Genomic DNA, 20,939 nt, shown 5'->3' on the forward strand with positions numbered 1-20,939 from the left:
TCATTTCACTCCTTTGTATCCATACAAAATAGTGATAATTCAATAAAAATGATTCAATTTTATTCATAAAAGTATGCAGAGGTAGATTTTATGATGCAGAAGATTGAAAAATTAAAAAAAAAATTCTTCCTCAAAGAATATAATATTTTTAATGCCTAAATGGTTTGGTTGCAAAAACCTATTATGGCTCAGTCTCAGGCCGAATATGATATTTCCTTTTCTTCTGGATCAATCATTTCATCAATGTTTTGTTATGACGTTGTCACGTTAAACTATCGTCCGTAAATCGACTTTACAGACAACCAATTTTTATTTAGATCTTTTGAGCAAAGCGCATAATTGTTTGGAATGCCTCATTAATAGTGACGGACAGCGACAAATAGTTTCTCCTTTGAAATAATAATTGGTGTTTAACATTGAAGTGTTTTTTTTTGTCATAATAACTGCAACTTCGATAAAACTGTCAATAGACGCTATTTTATAGTCTTAAAAACAACAGTAAATTAATATATATAACTTATTATAATTGAAGATGCTATATTGAATAAAAAAAAAGTTAATGTTCACAAGCTTGGTAATATCAACCTGGCAACGATGTTCACCATTTACTCTGTTCTGCAATCTAAGCGTGCCGCAGACTGTACACGGCTGCCATCGCTGTGAGTATGCCACGTGGACTCAGAGCGGGCCACAGGGCACGCCACAGACTACTGCCACCACGGCGCGGCGGTCCGAGGGCCAGCTCAGGGCATCGCACCGCGGGGAGCCCCAGGCTTCTGCAGTGCTCTAGTTACTACGGTAGTCAAATGTAGTTTAAGTGACTGATAAAGTGGGTCAGTGGCGTAGCCAGGATTTGTGTATGGGGGGTGTTAAGAAGCATGAATTCCCCCCCCCCCCCCGTATTAAAGCGGGGGGTCCCGGGGTCCTCCCCCGGGAAAATTAGGATTTTAAGGTGTAAAATAGTGCTATTTTAGCAGCTTTCGGTACTTAAATTTAAATATTGTAATGGGAAAATTTTATTAATTTTAATATGAAATTTGTTTGAGTGATGAATAAGAAATTAATTAAAGATTTGGTGCTAAGGGGGGGGGGGGGGTTGAACCCCTAAACCCCCCCCCCCACCCCTGGCTACGCCCCTGAAGTGGTTTGGAGTAGATAGATTGTGCAGAGGGGTTTCTACGGTCGGGGCTTGAACCCGTCTGTATTCAGAGAGCATTTTAAATACAATGTTGGGTAAAAATATAAATGAATGAAATTCGGAAATATGGGTTGGAATCCAAGTGGCCGCCAAAAACAGTCTACCAAGTCTCAAATGAGAATAGGACTGCGCAGTCTCCACCAAGGCCATATAGGTTTAATTTTATTTGAAAAAAAAAAAGCTATTTTATTTATCAACGATACAATATTTGTTACATATTGTAACTACATGACACTAAACATAATATAACACACTGTACAGAGTTCCAAATCTTACGGTTTCTTCCACTGTTATCGAATGTCATGCTTGTAGTCACATTATAATCATGTCCAAATTCGGATGCTATTGAAATAAAGGGAAAAGTAGCATAAAAGCTCCGCTTACAGAAATGAAATATGATATTAAATGATAGCAAAAAACTGTTATTAAATAAACAATAATTTAATAAGGACACGAAAAAATGGCATATTTAACAATGAGAGCTGTTAAATACACAAGTACGAAGAACGAAAATTAATTCGTTGTACTTAATGTTGATTACGCCATATAGACAGGTCTCGCAACGTACCTTCATTTTCCGTCCACTTAGCGAAACTCGCGGCGGCCTGCGAACTAACGGCCTTAGTAGTATCTTTGACAAGTCTTAACAGTGTGTTTAATGGGAGTTTCTTTCATAATTGAATAATAATCTTAAAGTTTATGATTTTACACTTTTTAGGACTTTTGTATGTGTTTAATGCATAAAATCGACTTGTAATTTAGTAGAATTTGTTAGTTTAAGTTGAAGTGAGAACGCAGACCCCAACAAACACATTTTTTTTTCCATAAGAAAACACGTACTAAATTTCAAGTGCGTATTTAAAACAGGAAGATTGGTGTGTTATACATTCTGATCTTCGAACAAGGTTATTGCTTGAATTTTTGTTTTGTTTGGTCTAGCAATATTATTTAATGCAAGAAAGCCAAAGTTCCTTTTGTTCACAGTCAATAGCAATTTGAATTTTTATATCCAAGTGCTTAACTATATCTAATAAAAAAAATTTCCTATAACACATAAGTCAAATTATAAATATTATTTAACCTTGCTTGAAGATCAAAATTCATAACACAAAATCTTCTTGATGAAAATGAGAACTTGATATTTTATAATTGCCTTATTATGAGAGAAATGCGTTTGCTTGGGTTCTGTATACTCACCACTTCAACTTTAACTGACAAATGCAGCTCTATTGCAAGTCACTGTTATGCATTAAACACATACAAAGCTCCTAATCTGTGAACGACGTTTTAAAAACGCGAGTGATTTGCGAATAATATCCAATTATATTGAAATCTCCATTTAACACAATGTTGAGAATGGGCTAAGCTACAAACTAGCACCGTTAGTTCGCAGACCTTCGCGAGCTCCACTGAGCGGACGGATCATGCCACGAGTTGCCAGACCTTCCTCTATGAGCGCTGTCTAGCCCGTGGGGGAGAAACTCTAATTTCCGAGTATGAGACATATTTTTTAAAGTAGTTTTGGGTCCACCCGTTAAATAGAAACTTTCATAATATATTACTAACTTATAGCTACGCGTTGATTGTGAGAAGTAATGCGCACAAGCTATTAACAGGCAAACAAACCAGTGAAAATGTTTTCACTTTATTTTGATAGTCACGTATTTTGCGGTGTGGCATACCAGAAATACTGCATCTCATACTCATTCATATAGAACATGACTTTTTTTTGTTTCAAAACAGTATTAAGGTTTTTTTGCACAGCTTAAATCTCTTCTACTAGACAACTGATCTTCGAGCAAATATCACTATAAAGCTAGGAATTTGGATGTGAACCTCCCATCCGAGTAATTATTATTATTTTATATTGCTAGAAGTTCTGGGCCCACCCAACAGATTGCGACATATCGCGCATAACATGGCTGCAGTTTCCGCTGCGTGAGTGGCTATGGCCGAGCCAGCGACACGGCGGCGTCGACTGAAAGCAGACCTCAGCGCCGTGCAGTCTCTGGGGCATGACGTGGCCTACCGAGTGCCGAGTACAGTCCGCGCCCACAGCAACTGGGTCCCGGCGGCACGCGCCCGCCTCCGCACCCGCCCCCCTGCAGCTGAGCATGTCCTGGTTCCGTCAGTACTGGAGCTCTTCTCTTACCATCCACCACATCATGTTTCATTTCATTCAATCTCTTTTGCAGTCATCATTACAATACCTTAAATACGTTGTCTGGTTTTATAAAAACATCACATGAGAAAATTACGGGTTGCTACTCAAATTGCACTAAGAACAACATATATACTAGAAACGAAGAACTTTGTAGGTACGCTATCAAGAGCTTTAATTTTTAATGTTTAAACTATTGAGTAATTCACAAAAAGGAACCAATTAAAAATGGTAGTGCACAAGAGTGTAAAACCTTTAGTTGTAAAAGTGTCTTTCTTGAGGTTATCAGCAATTTAGTAAGAACGGTTTAGTAAAAATTTGAAGTAATAGTAAAATTTCTGTTTAATTAGGATTTCTTAAGTAAATACTATGAGTAATAAGCTATAAGTACTCTACGCGGATGTTCAACTGTGTATGTATCGGTACCTTATATTAGTATAAACTGTTATGAGAACAAAGATCTAATTGCTTCGCAAAGCCGATGTATTTCACAGGACCTTTTCTGTTCCCAGTAAAGGTGAATAAGTTTGTTCTTTATCTTGTGCATACTATGTAAATCGCTCACTAATGAAGATAAAGCAATGCAAAATATGGGAAAACTGGAATATTATATGTAGTACAAATATCCACCAGCCGAATCCTATCACTAAGTATCTTCCTATGAAATTCCTTCCTTGCAGCGCAGTTGGCAACCCTGCACAGCAGCGCCCACGGCCCGAGAGGCACAAACGGCCGACATTCGCCAGCATGTGGGAGTAATAACTATTGGCGTGTTTGCAGCCGTACCCTCCGAGTGTACAGTGCTCTCTCCGCCACATCTCAACACGACGATAATCCGTACACTATACCGCACGCTCTCCTGCCCATCTCGACACGATGATAGTCTGTAAATTATACCGCACATTCTCCAGTCATATCTCGACGCGGCGATAGTCAGTAAACTATACCTCATACTCTCCGGTCACATCTAGACACGACGCTAGTTTTACACTACACCGCACGCTCTTCGGCCACATCTCGACATGGCGATAGTATATACCTCACGACTATGGTAAGTCAGTAGATTTGACTTGCAATGCCAACTGTCCAGTGGCGAACACGGAAGTGTTTCTTGGCGCGCGTTTTCAAAGATACGTTAATGCTTATGAACGATCACTGAATAGTATAAGTTTTGCCGCATAGCCAGTCGTATTATGGAGATGTGTAGAAACAGCACAAACTATAGGTAATTTGATAATAGACGGAAATGCCACTAGATTTAATACGTAATGAATAATGGCGCACTTAAAAAATGTTCTTGATTCTTTTTGCATTTGAATTGCAAGACGAGTTTCACATTGAAGTTTCCATTTCAGCTGAAGAGAATATACGAGGCCAGCAGTGAACATATGGTAAAACGTAATCTGTCCTCAGTTTGCAGAGTAAACATAAAGAAGAAAACAGTTTTTTTAACAGACGCTCAACCAGAGAGATGTTAACAGTCTCGTGACCATACAAAACACTGAACTGAAGCATACGAATAACCAAACAACCATAAACAGTACGATATGAATTAAACGTTATAATTTAGTGCACTTACATACATTGATAGGACAGGCAATAGTTGCATTTATTTTCATTTAAGCGTATGCTTGAAACTAAGGCACTGGTCGAATGTATATTAAATATTCTGATACTGTTCTGCTCTAAGTAAGTTACAAAGGCCAGAGCAAAAGGCGTGGTTAAGAAGTTAAGACAATGTTTACTCAGGCGTACCAAGCGGCGACAATAAACCCGCCCCAACTTCAAAGCGAAGCGCAAAGTACTCTCCGGTATCGAAAACTAACATCTATTTGGCATGTTTTTGCATACTGTGTTGGCAGTGGGAGCTGGGAAAAAAAACTTCTTGGTATCAAACCGCGGACAGGAATCGATTGAATCAATCATTATTTTAATGAATTATTCTTTGATTATTTTTGGAATTTTTTTTTCCCGAATTTCCAAGTTTGATGTTACAAATTTCTAAGATAGCGGCAATTATTTCATTAGCATCTTACTGGAGGCTGTCAGTTGAAGAATTTAAGCAGATTTTAGAAATTTTCACAATGATTTTTTAATAAGTGATTTTTACCTCAAATTAACTACTTTGCATCGTCCAGGGTTCGAACCAAGGGCAGGAATCAAATGAATCAATAATTATTTTAATAAACGATTTTTTTATAATTTTTGGAATTTTTCCCAAATTTATAGGTCAATAATTACAGATTTTCAAGATGGCAGGTAAGATGGCCGACAATATAGCAGGCGCTCTGGTAATAAATAATATTCTACTCTAAAAGGTAAAAAATAAAATAATATTGTGACAGCATCCTCTGGCAGACAAAAACAAGGTGTCAGATTCAAGATGGAGGCCCCCTGAAGACGAAAACCATAATGCTGCCATGAAATAATTCTGGCTGACATAATATATTCCTTGGAATTAATTAGTGTTGAGAGGTCAGTCTGTCTGTGGCTTCTGTGGAGAAATGACCTATGTCATTTTTAATCGAATGACCTCTCCGGATTTGAATCGAGGACTCTATGACATAAGGATATTTTTTATTAAAATTTTATTAAATGATTTATCATTATAAAAATGTCCGGATTATTTGATCATGTTTACGGATTTCCAAGATAGCAGATGTGACATTAACTATTCAAATTAGTGGAATCGTATTTTTTATTAAAAATTATATAAATTCTTCAAATTTAATTTAATTTTTTATTTTTTAAAATTTAAATTTTAAAATGTTTCCCGAATTCGTAGCTTAATATTTACGGATTTTCAAGATGGCGGACGTGACATCATCCAAAATGGTGAGTGATTTCAAGATCTTAGCCTCAGCGGCTTAGGGCGCCTTGCCCATAGGGAATTTAAGCCACTTTGGGAACATTTCAAGCCCGTGGCATTTTTGGGGAATCCATATACCCCTATAGATTTCTATATCTCTTCCTATATCTCTCTATCACTCTATATTTTGATATCTCTATATATCCCTTTATATATCTCTCCCTATATCTCTTTATCTATATAACTATATATATCCCTCTGTCTCCCTCTATATCTCTCTATATCTCTCTATATCTTTCTATTTCTCTCTATCTCTTGACTCGCGCTACACCATTATTATTCTGACCATAGGATAGAGGAACTTTCATAAAATAATTCCTGGTAATTACTCTATACTACTCGTTATCCATCTTAAATTCAGCTTTAAGGCTCGGTTTTGTCAAAACCTCACCAAGACCACGACTTCCTCGTGCTTCTAATGTCAAGTGTGCAAAATTTTATCGACATCGGATGAACGATGCGTTAACAATGCAATAGAGAAATTTAATAAAAAATAATTAAATTTTTATAAGCGTTGGTTTTATCGAAATGTCATCTAGATAGTTAACTGCCTGTTGTTTCAAAGGGCATATGTGCAAAATTAAATTGAGATCGGGTAAATAATGCGTTAACAATGCAATTGCAAAATATATGAAGTACATTTGTTGAAACGACTCTCGCGCCACTTATTGTAAATTGGTTGTACTGATACAGAAACCTTCGCGGCGTGCGCACAACTCATCACAGTTTCATCGCAATCGGATGAATGGTATAGTAACGCATACGGGACAAACAAACATTCATTTATATATAATCAATAATTAATTTTAATAAGTTTTGATATTTTTTCAATTGTACTATTTGTTGATTTTTCTAAGACCATAAAATAGTGTCGTCTGACAGTATTATTACAGCTGTATACATTCTGAAAGAAGGAAACATAATTCTAAACACGAATTTTAATTACACAAGAAAAACTATCGAAGCAGTCAGTCACTCTTAAAAACGAGACAGTTATGTACTATCATAAAACAGGTCCAAAATTTTTAATATTAAATAATATACAATTTTCTTGCCTAAAAATGGATGAAACCAAGATGGCATCCTGTTTGTTATGTTTTCTTAGAAGTAGGAATTGAATATAATCAGATGGTGATTTTGATTAAATAAAACAGGAAAGATTAGTTCCGAAATTCTAATGCCAAAATTTCCTTTTAAAAATATTTGTCAAGCTTTTTTTAAATATTTTTTAGTACATTATAAAATTGGTCTAAAACTTTTATGCTTTCTGGGCGTGTCTGTCAACAGAGCATACCGAAATAAGGACATCGCTAATATCAGATATCGTCCATTGTAAAGAGAGAATAAATGCCCATTAAAATACATACTGCAATCTACGGATGATACGCGTTATAGATTGCGACCAGTTTTCCGCGACCTGACTATACCATGGAATGATCACATATTGTTTGCAGATACACTGCCGACTCACGACAATACCTCGCTATTATAAGCCCGGCTTCAAGTAGCACTGATAGCGGTGCTCTTCAAACACAGTGCCATCTTGGTACATTTATAATGCTAGAAGGAAAACAAGCGCTCAAACTGTTCATTTACCTACTTAACAACGGCCTTGTGAGAGACGGTGACACAACTACACAAATAAGGATACTGCAGAATGAATAAACCCCGGTATCATCGAAGCAGCGTGGAGAATAAATTCTTTATTAACGTGACTAAGACCTAGTTCGAAGTATTTTCGACCCATCCGCTAGATTTATTTCGTAATATATTACTAACATAGCTACATTGGTTGTGAAAACTAATGCTTCAGTTCTTATCGGGTAAACAAATAATGAAATTTAATTCACTTTATTTTGGTAGCCACATTTAGTAGTGTGACACCAGATTTACTGCATCTCCTATTTTTATATATTATAAATTTCTATTTTTATTACAAAACTGTATTAAGTGTTTTTATGCACAGTTTAATTCTTTTCTATTAAGCAATTAGTAGAGACATGCAAAATTCGCGGATTCATTTCGCGATAGGCTAGCATCAAAACAACTATACCTTCGTACCGCTTCTGCGATTGGCCCACATTTTATCCGGGGAACTGTGAGCCAATGGGAAACACTAAACCAAGAAAGTGCCGAATTACGGACAGCCTAGTTGAGACGTCTCACGCGTCATTAACCAATGAACAGGTGTCATTTCCGCGAGTATTTAAAGGACTGTGGAGTCTATCCTAGAGGTAAATGAATCCGCGAATTTTGCAGGTCTCTAGCAATTAGTGATCAAATAGTTAAACTAGGACCACAAATCTAACTTTTTGGATTTAAAACTATCGTCTGAGTTTCTTTTTCTTGTAGTTATGGACCCACCCAACATATAGTGTTAGATGTCGCGCAAAAAACATGGTTTCAGTTTCCACTGTAAGAATCGCACTTCTGTATCACCCTCCTTGTTTTATGCCCAGCAGTTGCATGGAATTTTTCGGGAAATCATGGTGAGTCTAAATCAGGCGCCAGATCGTTATTTGCACCCTGGAAGGCTAGAACAATGTATTACCGCTGTTCCACCTCGCTGCATACGACAAGGAACTATAGGATAACATTTTGAACTTGAGAAGTGACAGCGCTGGTGGGGACTCGGAGTGCACTACGATACTGAGAAGACTATACATTCACAGTCTTGTTTGTTGACGTCACTATGAGTTCACCACTCTTCAATGAACACCATACGTAACAGTCATGAGCTTGCTATCAACCCAGTGATATGTACCATCGTTATTAACCATTCTGGACTTTCAACCTAAATCATTGGTTGTAATCAGTTGGCTTATATAATCCATTCAAACCCGACTGGCGGTTACTCGCTGGTTAATCAATGGAAATCATTATGAACTTAAGGTTAGAGTAGTAATTCACTGGGAAAATGTTTAAAACCACTGTTCAGAGAGATTTAGTCGTTGAAACAAACCGTAGAAATCCATTGCTTCCTGCGGGTGAATTTCGACCAATTTTCAGTGAAATTCCACTGATGTAGAGCAGTTTGAACGATTTCGAATTGAGTGTAGATATGGGAGAAACGCGATCCTTTCTTGCAATTCTTAAACGAACCTTCAGAGAAACGAAACCTTCGCCTGCACTACACGTGCATTGTTGTAAATAGTTAAATAATTAAATTCATGTGTTAAACTTAGCTGTCATAAAATGTTGTATAAAACATTAATGATTCAATTTTGAGACTATAAATTTGTAAACATTCCAAGGCCAATCTAGAATTATTTTATGTTATGTTTTGCAGCTGCGTCTTTTATTTATACGATAGGCCCTCCCAAGAAGTCTTCCTGGAGCCGCTCCTGACCTGAACGTTTGCAGAAGAGCAGTCTTCAGGAGATGCAGGTTCATCACTACGTCTGCCAATAAGCAGCAGTTCTGCACGAGTGTGCCGCGGTCTGGTGGCATAAGAATGAATCAATGAGCGGTAGTTCCGGGTCAGTCTGTGTCCACTGCACAGCGGTGCCAACATGCTGGGAGAGAAAGCGCTTTCTTCCGACTCTCGCAAGTTTAAGTGGAACTGTATTTTTTTTTTTTTTTTGCTCACAGATTCTGGCCGTTTCCAAGGTGAGAGTCAGTTTTGGTTCTTCCACTGGACACCGCTTCCCCGTGGGGGGCGCCAACCCGTGGCTCTTCTGCGTGCAGAGTTGCCAACTTATAGACTTTGTCAATGTACTCTTACATTCGCTTTGCGACAAATTTGTTCGTTTAGCGTCTGGCGAGATTTTCAGCGATGTAAATGGTTTTAAATTACCCGTCTAGTCAGGGGTGCATTTGTGTTAGTGAGGTGGGATAAAATAAGTGCGGCGTTTACTGGTGTTTCCATGGCGGTACCGCCTCTAAAGACCTCACACATATTCAGTCCGAACTGTCAGTTCGGACTTATCAGTTGGAACTGAACAGTTAGAAGTGCCGTGTGTGTGCAAAAACGGAGGACTGACAGTCAGAAGTGGTCTGACAAACTGATGGCTTTCCACCAAATCGGACTGTGGGCTCGAGAACCCTCATTCCGAACGCCCGTGTGTAGGATCAGGGTCCCGCCGGTCCAAACCATCAGTTCATAAGCTGAGTGTCGTGGCCGACATCTTTGTTTGTACTCTTTGGTTTATATGCTATTTTTCCCCCTTTTTATAACTAAAAGTGCAAGTGCAATTGCAACATCTAAAGTTTCTTCCATATTCTACGATGAAACGAATACATCCAACAGCAACAGCAACCACCAGACTGCTCGTGTGTGGGGGAGGCTTCAGTTCAGTCCAAACTTTCAGTTAAGATTGTTCGTTCCGAACTAAGCACCTGGACTGATCGTGTGTGCAGAGGGCCTCAATTCAGTCCAAAATGCCAGTTAGGGCTGAGAAGTTCGGACTGGGAGCTAAACTGATCGTGTGTGGATGCCTTAAACGAAGGGCTGTGAACAGGCGTGCAGTAGAGCATTGGCCAACTATGAGATTTGAGCGGCAACCTTAACATTAAATATCAGAAAAATTAAGAGAAAAGGGTAATACAAGGCCCTTGAGTACTTTTGTGAACCTTTCCCGGGGGTTTCCTGCCTAAATATTGTTCTGAAAACACACGTTTTAGCCCTTTACAATATCCTAAAATTACAGTTAGAAAAATAAATAATGTTAAGAAAGGGGAAAACGGGTTCGTAAGAATAACCCAAATAATTTTATACAATGTTATTTACTACTCATATTTACATTACTAATTAAATCACCACGCTTAATGTCTGTTCACAAACCACTAAGTATCTGCCCAGTCCACAGTTCACACTCCTCACTGGAGCTAGGCTCAACAGTGGTTCGCCCCTTTTACCACGCACCTGGCCACACACTGTCTCGCGTCACTCGGCCACACTCTCACGGTTCCGTCGCTCCGCCGAACTCGCACTTCACTCAACTCGCCTGTTGGGACTCCCGCGGAGGCCGGCGTCGCCGCTTTTATACCCGTTGTTCCTCTTTCTGGAACTGACTGGAGTAGCTGTGAAGTTTCTCGTCATCCCGTACAGACCCGATGCTCGAAGACTCCGGAATAGTGGCGCATTATTCAAGCCACTCCACGCGGCGGACTCAGAAAGTCCGCGGAATTCCCAGGCCATTAAGGGATATATGATAGCGCCGAAGAAGGAGGGCCATAATCCCCGAAGGTATGCGCGCGTGACGTCAGTGGCCGCGCGGGGCCGCAAGGCCGCTCAGGTACCTGGCGGTGTCGCGGCCTTGTCTCCCACGTTCGTAGAAAAACAAAAATAACTACTCACCCGCCTTCAGCGTATTCTTAAATGATTTTCGTTAACAGACACCAATCAGATATCTTGAGCAGGTTTCCAATCACGTGGTCTTTTTTCTGTATGTATTCCCAGGTAAGCGGGTCCTTTCATAAGCGAATTTCAACACGTATCTTTAGTCTTAGTTTACAAAATAATAATGTATTAAATTAACCATTGTCAGAAAAGAGATAATATTTTTTTAGAAAATAAGCAATTATAGATACACTAGCGTGAAATATCAAGTCAAAAATTACACATTGAAATTAATACTACCTTGTTTCGAAATTAGTTTAATTGTTTAGTGACAAAGTCATTGTTAAAAAGTCATTGAGACTTTTTGGACTGCTCTGAGCTACTTTTTAACTAACCCTTTTTCGCATCCCTGCCTGCATTGAAATTTTTTCTGTTGCTTTCAAGATTTTACACAGGAATTTTTATAGCAAATTCCATTGTTATGACACCCGTTCTAGCTATGCATTGAAACTATCATTACATATAATATATATGTATATATTATGAGAATAAACGCGTAAATAATACTATTATTGCAACATCGACACATACGTAAATCAGAATGGAGCCTGCTTCTTGTCCCGTTCATGAATGTCATGAACGGTGAAAGCTTCTTGGCCCATCATGAATGGGACAAGATTCTTAGCTCATTTGATGGTGGGGAAAGATTCTTGGCCCATTCGAGGGCGGGGCAAACTTCTTGGCATGCTCATGAGTGGGCCAAACATTTGGCCCGTTCAAAAGCGGGGACGGCTTTCTGGCCCGTTCAAGAGCGGAACAAGCTTCTTGGCCCGTTCGGGCAAGCTTATTGGCCCATTCAAGAGTAGGGAAGTTTCTTGACCCTTAAGAGCGGTGCAAATTTATTGGCCAATTCAATAGAGGGACAAGTATTTGGCCCGTTCAAATGCGGGAATGGCTTTTTGGCCCATTCAAGAGCGGAGCAAGCTTCTTGTTCCGTTCATGAATTGGGAAAGCTTCTTGGTCCATTCAAGAGTAAGGCAAGTTTCTTGATCCTTTTAATAGTGGGTCAAGCTTCTTGGCCCTTTCAAGAGAGGGGACGGCTTTTTGGGCCGTTCAAGAGCGGGACAAACGTTTGGGCCAATTCAAGAGTGAAGCAAGTTTCTTTGCCAGTTCAAGAATGGGGCAAGCTTCTTGCATTAATAAAAGACAGTCAGGTAACATATGTTGCAGACTTGAACAGGTATATATGAGATATTATAGCCAAAATCATTTTTAACGACATAAACACTTTGATAGCTTTTTTTTTTTCGAGCATACTTCGTGTTCTTGTACTACAGCACTCAGAATTGTTATCTTACTATAAAAAACAGCAGTCACCAAGTCGAAACAGTGTAGGAGCCTAGCCAGACGTGGCAGTGGCACGTCACCGAGGTTGGTAACCCTTCGCAGCGCCCGGAAGTGCCGAATGCGCACCCGCTCTGCTGACGCTGAGGAACCAGACACCGCGGGGTACGAACCAGTCACTCACTGCTCCGCAGTAATACGTGGCGCACGAGGCCTTACTACCGACAGCGGTGTTGCCAAGTGTGGCACCGTGTCGCCCCAGACTCGCTCCTGGGGGCCTATTCTTGACGCTGGCGGGATAATTCCGCTAGCGGAATGACTGAAATCCGATCGAGATTTGTTAAACCTCTGTTCTTGAACACTCGCTAGCGGAATTATGTGTCGGATTAACGTCAAAAACTGTCGGAATTATTCCGCCACCTCCGATTCCGCTTGAGATGAGAGTTTTTTGTTCATCAGAACTTTGATTTGTTGAAAGTGGAGGCTCCATCATGTGGATCGGGAAGTCTGTAGCGTCCACCACTTTTATCTTTCTGAACGTGATTGGTTAGAAATATATTCGCGTTCATGGCATCATCAATAATTAAATCTTAATTTCTAAATAATAAATCATTCTAAGAACTGCAGGCACAAGGGGGTGGCTACGTCTGCATGAATACAATGTGTGTAAAGCTTTTTTTTAAGTTGATTATTCTGCCATATTGGTTAAACACCCAAAACATTGGCGGAAGAGTAGTTTTTGCATAGTGGAAACAGTTCCACATTACCTTTATTCATGAACGTGAATGTTTTTAAAGACGGAGATTCTGACTGATACTTACTAAACATCATCTTAAGTTATCAAGCACCATTTCCGCAATGTTTTGGACGGAACAAAATGGCGATGGCGAGGTAAATAAGTGACCAACTACGTCACAGCATGCCGTTTCCTGACAATCAGATTTTTCAAAAAAGCCACCCAAACTCAACCTCCCCCCAGTTGTCAAATATAAATTCTCACGCATTTTATTTTAAATTTCAAAAATTTTATGCATTATACTTCAAACATGGCCACGTGTTAAATTTTTTTGGTTCAATAAAGGAACTTCCCCCATTAGTTTCCTTTAATAATAAAACCCTCTTAGCACCTATTTCTTACATATTGAAACTGGAGGTTGTGGGCGACAATCCGCTGCCTGGTACTCCCCGCTGGGTCTCGGGGATAACCGATGCTCCGTGTTCTGGTGTTAGGTCCTTGCGTACGGTATGGCGACGATGATAGCCCAGTTCCAGTCAGTGATGACTGCCCGGGATCGCTTCATTACGCAACAATTCTGATCCTCGCACCGCGCCCGTTGTGCTACTGTGATTCCAGCATAACCATGGCAACACAACTTTTAATTTTTTATATTAAAAACATATCACTAATTTAAATATTTTGCGGTACTTACTTTTAGTTTAGGTTTTAGAGTTTTTTTTATGTTTAGTTCTAAGTATGTTGGTTCTAAGTTTTATTTATGTTGTTAACAATATTTTTTTTTTGAATGGCATTATCTGAGTTAAAATTAAAAGTGTAGTTTATCCACGCGGCTGAAGTTTCTTACACACTCGACAATCTTGTTGAAGTCTGCCATGCAGAACACAGTATTCTTCTAAGCTGGGTGGTTGAGAACCGTGTACCAACTGTTTATCGCGCGCCAATACGAAAGTCTACCATTCGCCTAGTATAGCATTGAAATAGAAAATTCTTCATTTCAACTATGGAAAGTAACCATTTTTATACAAATATAATTCTGAGAAAAAAAAATGGCTTTAACCAGAAACCACATTTTTGTAACCACAACCCTTCAACACCAGTTTACATAAGGTCGTTGTAATCATATACAGGATGAATCTTTAAAATTAGGACTCGTGAAACATTTGTGATAAGAATGAGTCACTGAGTAACTGTTGAGTTTCGGAATTCTTCGGGTGTGGGAGAGATGTTGCTATACACCCGTTCCTTTTAGAGCTTACCACGAGAATCAATCACAGCGTGATGAATTTGGAGGAGTTTGGTTTGTAATACGTCTTATGACCTGACCTCTTTTTTGACTCACCATATACTTGCCATTCATAAAAACTATTACCACGGGTGTCTACAAATTCTAATCAACAAGGCTGAAAATATTTCCAGGACCTTTTGATAACATTTTCGTACAACTTTGTTTTTGCATCGCCGGTTAATAGATAATAGATAATAAGCTAAATTAAACATATTAAATATAGTACTATATAGTACTATTCCTATTCGCGGGAACGTGCCGATTTCTATGTTAGAAAGTAACAACTTTTCAGATAATGTTTCCACGTGATTTAATGGATAGTCTCCAACTACTTATATTTAATGTATGACTATAAGCTGAAGTAAGGCGTCAAACAAAGAAAGTTATACTGAAAGACTTATGGATATTAAATCTTTGTGACTTTTAACACCGTTATTGCATTTTTCGTGACATTTTCGTGACTCTCGTGACCTGCAGGCAACCTGTTCTGTACCAGATTATATATAGGAACCAAACTGGGAGGAATAACCAGACTGTTCGTGCGAAACATATAACTTATAAATAGGGGCATGCGTATTTCGCGTAAAGATACCGAGACTAGCTGAAAGTTAAAACACTGTAGCATAGTCTGTTTTTTCGTGAATGAATGAGTTTCTTTCAGGTACATGTCGAGTGTTACAACACCAATCAGAGTAATTCAGCGTGGAAGCAAACGCGTCCTCAGTGGTTTGGCAACGAATTCTCTCGCATTCGGCCGCCAATCAAAAAGGAGAAACCGCTGTTGCGAGTATACCTTGTTGCAGTCTAATAACGGTTCAGATGTTCTCGCGAAAAAAAATCCTGCCTCTACCTATAACTGAAACAAGCAATCAAATTAGACATCGTCTTGTTGCTTGGTATCTAGTCTGATTACTGCTCTGCCTTGCAAACCTACCGCACTCTTAGCCAGGATTTCTCTCGCCGATGGTCCGTGGCTCCGCCAATCACGACCGCCATAGCTAAATATAGCCCGCCTCGGCGTTCAAGCCAACGGGGACCATAGCGCCGGTGATATAACGGCGGATACGTGGACAACTTCAGCGCGCGCATTCGTGTGATAGATCGCGCGTCAAGTTCTCGTGTGTTTGTCTTCGCGGTTGCATGACGAAGTTATGCATGTCCACAGAAGTCGTTAATAGCCGTCAGCTCCCGATCATGGAACAAGGTTCCGTGCTTGAATCTTTGAGGGTTGTAGCCTCTTCACGATGGAGTTGTCGTTGCAACTAGTTCATTTACACAATCAAACAACGATGTACACCCTAATTTAATACTGTCATGTGTAGAGACCGGAAAAATCATGGATTAATTTCGCGATAGGCTAAAATTCAAATAGTTATACCTCAGTGCTGTCTCTGCTCTTGGCTCACAACTCACCTGGATTAATCTGGGCCAATGAGAAACACACAACCAAAGCTGTATCGAATCACGGGCTGCTACGTTGGGACGTCTCACAAGACAGCAGCCAATGAGTGGGTGACATTTTTCCGAGTTAACGTAGAACTATGGAGTTCATCCTACAGGTCACTGAACCCGCGAATTTTTCCGGTCCTTAGTCATATGATGATGGATACATAACAAGCGAGACACGTTATAGCTTTAGCGTTCGTGTCACCATTATACGGATTGGTTTGATGCAAATCTCTACGCTTTTATATTCTTTGGCTCAGCAGCAGTCAAGCTTTGTACTTTCACACAACCATTAATTACTCTGTACGATTTTTGTATCACTAATTTAACAAATATGCAATGACACGACAATACCAGGGATGCACTCGCTAGGAAAGTAAACTTAAAGCACGCATGGTTTACGTCAGTGATTGGTAGAGGCAGCATGAATTTTTTCGATAAAATATCTTAACTTTCATTAGACTGGAATAAGGTATACTCGCGACAGCGGTTTATTCCTTGTAATTGGTGGCCGATTGCAAGAGAAGCCATTGCCCTATTTGACCAGCCATTCAGGACGCGTTTACTTCCGCACTGAATTATTGTGATGTGTGTGCTGACAGTAGACAAGTAACTGAAAGAAACTCGATTAATCACGAAACGCAAACGATGCTATAGCGTTTTAGCTTTCAGCTAGTCTCGTAAACATTTTGCGTAAAATCATGCCCCTAGATATGACATAAAAATGCATGTGTCCGAAAAAAATTAAGTGGCCAATTAGTTAAAATATTTAAAAAATACAGATGCTATTTAAATCAAATTATGTCTTTTTTTCAAATGCTTGAAGACACTTACACATAATATTGTTACGCGTGGTAAAACAAGTTCAAAAAAAAAGAATAGCTCGATTAAATAGAGTTTTATTGAATCACTTTTTCACAGTTTACTCCCCCTACTGGAGCTCGGCTAGAAAGTGGCTCTCTCTACTGCTCTTCTCTTACCGCGCAACTCAGTCCCAACACTGCCTCGTACTATTCACTCGTCCGCCGCACACACAACACAGTCCCGATGCACCTGTCTCCGCACACGAAGCCCTACGTTGACCTAGGGGTCACTCGTCCTCATCACAGTTTTTATACCCCTTAACCCCTTTTGAAATTATCTCGCACCCATTTGAAGTGCAGATTCATCAGGGTCGACTTCACACCCGAAGCTCCCAGAACAATGACGTCCTAGTTACGCCTCCGGAAGCCCGAAGAATCCTCCAGACGGACGAAAGGGTTCGATGACAAAGCGCCGAGGGAGGTAGAACAGAGGGGAGGGGGAAGCGAAGACCGCCGCTAATCCGACAAGGAATGTGCCCCAGCACCCGACAGCCAACGGGCCAGCTGACCGCTAGCAAGCTCACTGAACCGCCCACGGCCCCACCTCCAATATGCTCTTAACACTATTATAAAGTTGTATGTGTACGGAAATAGATTCTGAAATACGGACGTGTTCTGCCACTGGTACGGGAATCCAGCTGAAAGACTCTCGCAACACTGCGCACAAATAAAAGCTGCAGCATTGTAATTGGCTCGAGTGTCGAAAAGCGCGGCGAGTGAGTGACGGTCGAATCACCGGAGGAGAAGCAGCATATATCTGTTTGCAGGGTAGCCTGGAGGGGAAAAACATCCGAAACAATGTGGGCGTCAACCAATCAGCAGAGTCATCTGGTTTACTAAAAAGAAAAATGACATCCGCCAGTATTAGAGAAAGTGGTCCTTTCTACAGTATACAGGCAGTTCAAAAGTCAAGCGACAGCCATCCTGCTGATACCCACGTTGACGCTATAACGCTTTGGTAATTAGTAGACACAGAACAATCACGCGGTTTCATTTCGCGATAGGCTAAAATCCAAATTCTATTTCAACTTTTTGATGCTTCAGTGATTGAACCACAGTTGGTCTGAAGGACTCGGGGCCACTGAATAACCCTTAACGATAAGAAGTATCGAATCACAAGCATCCCAGTTAACAGGTGTCCCAAGTCATTAGCCAATGAGCAGGCATAATTTTTCCTAACACATCGAACATCATGGAGTATAGTATTATAGAGGTAATTGAAACCGCGAAATTTCTTGTTCCTAGTACTAATTGGTAGAGGCATGCAGATTTCGCGAAAAGATTTCGAGACTAGATGAAAGTTAAAACACTGTAGCACCATCTGTGTTTCGTGATTGGGTGAGTTTCTCCCAGGTACATATCGATTGTTACAACACCAATCACAGTAATTCAGTGAGGAAGCAAACGCGTCCTGAGTGGCTCGGTCAAACAAGGCAACGACTTCTCTCGCAGACGGCCGCCAATCACAAGGAAGAAACCACAGGCGCGGGTATACCTTGTTGCAGTCTAATATGTGTTCAGATCTTTTCGCGAAATCTGCATTCCCCTAGTCATTAGCCAGTGAGCAGGCTTAATTTTCCCTAATACATCGAGGATCATGGAGTATAGTATTATAGAGGTAATTGAAACCGCTAAATTTCCTGTTCCTAGTACTAACTGGTCTTGTTAAATTTTCTTTGGAAGGTTCCCCAATAGGAATAAATTTTGGTCCATCAATTGACTGCTATGTTTTGAGTAGAGACCTGCAAAATTCGCGGATTCATTCGGTGATAGGCTAGAATTCAAACACATATACCTCTTAGATAATTTTGTTATTGGCTTACTGTTCATCTGGACGAATCTCAACCAGTTATAAAGCCTCAACTAAAGAAGGATCGAATCACAGACAAACCAGTTGAGAGCTGAGACGACTTACAAGTCGGCAGCCAATGAACTTGCGTTATTTGCCCGAGTGTACAGGGGTATGTGCAGTCTATCCTGAAGGCCATCGAAACCGCGAATTTTGCAGGTTTCTAGTTTTGAGTTATTAACTGTGTTGACACTGTGAACCTGGTGGGTCTCTCCCGACGAGTCCCGCCCTGGAGGCAGGCCCACTCGGGCCATGTCCAGCGCGAGGCCCCTCCAGGACGCTGGCTCTCGCGACCCGGCGCGGCGAACGGCTATTCCCGGCGCAGCCCTCCATATTAATAGCGCATGCGAGCGCCGACCAGGCCTGCCAACAACAGCCCGACTTCGTGAATCTGCGACATTCCAGGTTCTCTGCAAGTCTCCTCTAATCCGACCGAACCTCGCGTTATCAAACGGCGCCGGGTCGAGTTGTGAGTTCAATCGCCGCGCGTTTTGTGAACCTGAACGCTTGCTACGGAACGAGTAGTTACGACGCGCAGTGTTTGGTGTCAGGTATGGAGCAAGTCGATGCAAAAAGAGTGACATTGATGTCAAAGGTTTTATTAACGAGACAAGATTGAGGCCGTGTATTTGGAATACCGCTTTCAGAAGTAGCCGTGGTTGGTACAATTACATTAGAAATGCTGCCGATTGCCAGCATGCGTGCATATGCACAGCTCTGTTCGCGAGAACTCAATTATTTTAGACGCGTCCTGGGACTGTAACAAACAGTTGGAGCCGATAGTACAGGATTTCCATAAAAGAATGTTCCAGTTTAAATGGTATACAACATTTTAATTTAGACTATTTACAACAAATCATACGTCACATTGAAGGCAAACTAACATATAACCTAGTTTTTCTTACAACTTTTCAGTATGTGCACCTTTAGTTAAATAGCACACATCCAACCTAAAGTACAATTCTTCTCACACTTTAGTTAACAAGCCCGGAGTAATGGAAGCAATAGCCTCTTCAATTCTGTGTCTAAACTCTGGCAAATCATTAGGTAGCGACGGAACGTAGGCACGATCTTTTCTAAAGCTCCAAAGGAAAAAAAACAGCATGGCTTTATGTCACGTTGACGTGGAGGCCAGCGAAAAAGAGCTCTGTCGCCTCGACCATTACGACCAATCCAATGGTCAGAGACTTCGATGTTCGACCACACTCGTACAAAAAGATTCCAATGAAGAACGCAGTTTAAACCGAAATTACAGATGAATTCTTAGCAAATTGTAGCACACAAAACGCTTACGCTCAAGAGTCGCCATTTAACGAAGGTGGCGCTGCAAGCGAGAAAACAAAGCAGTATTCGCTCATGCGCTTATCTAAAACTGTTTCAGTTAATCTTTAATTGTGACCTTGAACAAACATTCTACAGCGCCTACAGTTGATACTATTTAAATTTATAACTGGGACATTCTTTTATTGAATAATGTATTATCACTTGTAGCGCAGTTTCGGAGGACGAGTACTTCTCGAACATTTCGAATGAACCCATGCGAGGCCGGGTTTACGATCATGACTTTCTAATCCAGCTCGATGTTTAAATATAACCAGGGGAAGGAGGGCGGCACAGATGCCTTCTACCGCAGCTGAATCTCTTATGACATCAGTGGATAAGATTACGATTTCAGGAGCAAACCGAAAAAAAAAAAGATTAGTTTTGGAACACGAGCTTCTTTGCAGCTGGTGACGTAGTGATAACACACACCACTCACTCCACAGGACTCAGATTGGAATATCGGTACGGCCAACTTGACTCCAGTTACCATAGCTATAGCGCGTTTCATCCTTAGCTTGCAGTGTGCATTTAACTTGGCATTTACTTTCTCTTTCAATGCACACTTCCTGCCATTAGCGCTG

The 20,939-nt window shown here is 40.5% G+C and overlaps 1 protein-coding gene across 1 annotated transcript in view; it reads right to left on the reverse strand.

Annotated features, from left to right (window-relative positions):
• The window catches only part of LOC134538772 (sodium/potassium-transporting ATPase subunit alpha-like), an 88,281-nt gene that overhangs the window by 58,444 nt on the left and 8,898 nt on the right, over nucleotides 1–20,939 (reverse strand). The window lies entirely within an intron of this gene.

The sequence above is a fragment of the Bacillus rossius genome, chromosome 1 (assembly GCF_032445375.1).
Source record: "Bacillus rossius redtenbacheri isolate Brsri chromosome 1, Brsri_v3, whole genome shotgun sequence".
Classification (NCBI taxonomy): Eukaryota; Metazoa; Arthropoda; class Insecta; order Phasmatodea; family Bacillidae; genus Bacillus; species Bacillus rossius.